The 3,018-nt window shown below is 40.8% G+C and overlaps 1 non-coding gene across 1 annotated transcript; it reads right to left on the bottom strand.

The window, feature by feature from the left end:
- Positions 1–1,925: 1,925 nt before the first annotated feature.
- TRNAT-GGU (transfer RNA threonine (anticodon GGU)) lies at positions 1,926–1,998 on the bottom strand. The gene has a single exon. It is a non-coding gene; the product is annotated as a tRNA-Thr (tRNA).
- Between the last annotated feature and the right edge of the window lie 1,020 nt (positions 1,999–3,018).

Here is a 3,018-nt window from a genome sequence, read left to right as displayed (position 1 = left end):
GCCCATCTTCATCAATATTTATCTTTAATAAATATCGCTCGAGTTCATCGTTTAGGAACGCAAAATCTGTTGTCGAAGTTTGACCTCTGGCTGAACAAGTGATGGTACCTTTATATTTTTGGATAGATTTCATAAATGTACCTTGTGTTCGGGATGAAATGATTTTAATAGTCGTCCATTACGGTTCTCACGATTTCTCAGTTCCAAAATATGGGCGTTAAAGTCGCCGTGGGAGTTTTTCCATCCTGGTTGAGTTCGGAGATATCAGCCGTTAAGTAACGGAATATTTTCTGATTCCATTTAGCCTTCTCGTTGTTTGTTGCCCAATATACTAATTACCGTCGTTTTCAGAGTGTAAGTTGCACCCAACAATGCTCATCGCAATCGAGAACTGGTATTGGCAAGAAATACCCGGGGAGTTTATCACTACGCGTAATCGGTGTACAAACATGTAGCTTTCACTGTACTACCAAAGGCTGTACTCTTTGTACTCGGTGTACAGAATTTACCGAATTAGCTAGCCCGTCGGAAATACCCCGTGCCGAAATGACACCTATTCCACCTCCCTCTTTAACCGACAATGTCCTATTTACGACGTGCCATTCCCAACTATCGGGTGAGGCAGGAAAAGCTTGGTCTCGTAGATGAGTCTCCGCGACGTGGAAGATCACAATGTGTTTTTGTTAGCATTATCTCAGACAATTCCTCCCACGATTCTCGTTTTTTACTTCGAATGAATGAATCTTTATTTTCCCATCCCAACTTGGGGTTCCTTTTGCATCAGAGAGTAGCTAAGCTCACACGATTATTTGCATTTTTAAAAGATATATATATCACAAAATTTAATATAATAACATAAAATAAAATGAAATATTAAAATAGATATCTTCAAAATATTTACAAAAGTGCTCAATTTAGTTCAAAAACCTTAGTTTAAGTTTGGATCCCTTTACCCCGCGCTTCTATCGGAGAAACCATGCCTTCCGAATTTGGTGGTGAGCAGGTAAGACTGGTGGTGCGCAGGTAAGACTGGTGTCGCGCCGGTATTCACGGAGGGGGTTACAAGGATTTGGCTTTACTTTACATCATCTGTCCGTAGAACTACGACTCGGATATGCTGGAAAAATAGTATCGTTATTTTTCAACCAAGACCGAATACACTTTTGATACTTTAGAACATGTTTATTACTAAATAAAGAAATTATTATATTTTATATTGAAAAATGTGATGTTATTTTATCCTATAATTAGGTTTATTAGAAATTTTAAAATCAAAGAGGCATTTATAAGGATAAAATATCGCCATGGAAACTAGTTGTTACACCCCTTAGCTAATTAGGGTAACCATGTTGTTTAAAATATATACGATGACGCAATCCTTTAACGAGAATAGCTACATTTATCTAGAGTTAATTTAAAATTTTAACAAGTATCTGCTTGAGTAACTAACATTTTGGCTTGAATTTAAACTAACAACTTTATGCAGATTATACACTGTAAGTCTAAATGGGTTAAAAAGTGTAAAACCTTGAAACAGTGAATGCAACATTTCTTCAATACGTTCTGTGCACCGATTACGTTATCAGTGAACCACTAAAAAAATTACGTATCGATTACAATGATTACAAAAATAATACGAAGTGATTACAGATTGTTAATGGATCGACTACAGCCCTAACGGTGTGATTACATGGCGATTACGGGAATCATTTCATGCATCATAATGCACTGAATACACAAGTGGTCAGTTCCTCGAATTCCCTCTAATTGAACGTTCTCCAATATTAGACTTATTTGCGTGAAATACTACCACTACATGAGAATTTATTTTTGTTATTTCGCAGTAATTTAATTAGAAGTTTCATTTAAACCAAGGAATACCTCTGCGTGTGGTGCCATACCAGAGTGACTGAGAAAAATCACATCACCTCGGGCAGGAATCGAACCTTCGACCTTTGGATTACCATCCCAACGCCACTACCATTGGACTACCGAGGCTATCAAGAAATAAATTAGTTGACCTAAAAATGCTACGGCACCGTCAACAACGGGTTAAATGTATCCCGTCAATATTCTGAACCAGATCGAGTCATTCATAAATTGGGTGTCCGAGGCCTGGTTATTCGTGGCCTCGCTAGTCCAATGGTAGTGGCGTTGGGACGGTAACCCAAAGGTCGTAGGTTCGATTCCTGCCCGAGGTGATATGGTTTTTCTCAGTCACTCTGGTATGGAACCATACGCATAGGTATTCCTTGGTTTAAATGAAACTTCTAACTACCTCTACACAGTGGCGGACTGGCCATAGAGTGAACCTGCCCGATGGCAGGTGGGCCCCACGGACCGTTCATGAAGTGGGCCCTTCAAACATGATAGAGTTATAGTGGTTAAAGCTGGGAGCCTTTGTCTTCAGGCAGCCCAAAATATTAGACCCAGTCCGCCATTGCCTCTACATGTTTGACTACACCCGCACTTTAGACTTTAAAGTATAGCAGTATTTTCACGCTCAAGATGAATTTTCGAGTTAGTGCGTTTTAGTTCCAGCGAGTTTCACGTCGAGAGGGTGAACACTAAGATGGCGCGGTACCGTAAGCCTCGGTTTTGACGCTTTTTGGAAATAAAACATTTGGACGTCCGCTTGAGCTGTTCAATCATTCGAATCCGAGGGGAAATCAAGGATTTAGCGTGGAAGACGCCGCTTGCGGAAGAAGAAACGCGCCTAAAAAGAGCGGCTCACGAGGGAAACCCAGTTTTTGGATCAGAGGGGGTCCCGCCGATAACGTCACGGCAAAGCTAAGGCCTCCGTATAAATCAAAACCCAAGTCGAGCGTGGTACCGCTACTTCCGCCACCGACTCCCTCCGTGAAATCAATACTCTAACCAAATTTTGTCTAACATAATGAACACGACGTTTTTTCACTCGATCTGACGTTTTTCCAAACCGATTTATTCCTTTTTTATCGATCATCGTTCATTTTAACCCTTCGCTGCCTCCCCCACCCCGCCCCTCGCCAGATACCA

This window comes from Leiobunum rupestre, chromosome 4 (genome assembly GCF_980474605.1).
Source record: "Leiobunum rupestre chromosome 4, qqLeiRupe1.1.hap1, whole genome shotgun sequence".
NCBI lineage: Eukaryota > Metazoa > Arthropoda > Arachnida > Opiliones > Sclerosomatidae > Leiobunum > Leiobunum rupestre.
The sequence above is the reverse complement of the archived record's forward strand: the minus strand, read 5'-3'. Positions and strand labels throughout refer to the sequence as shown.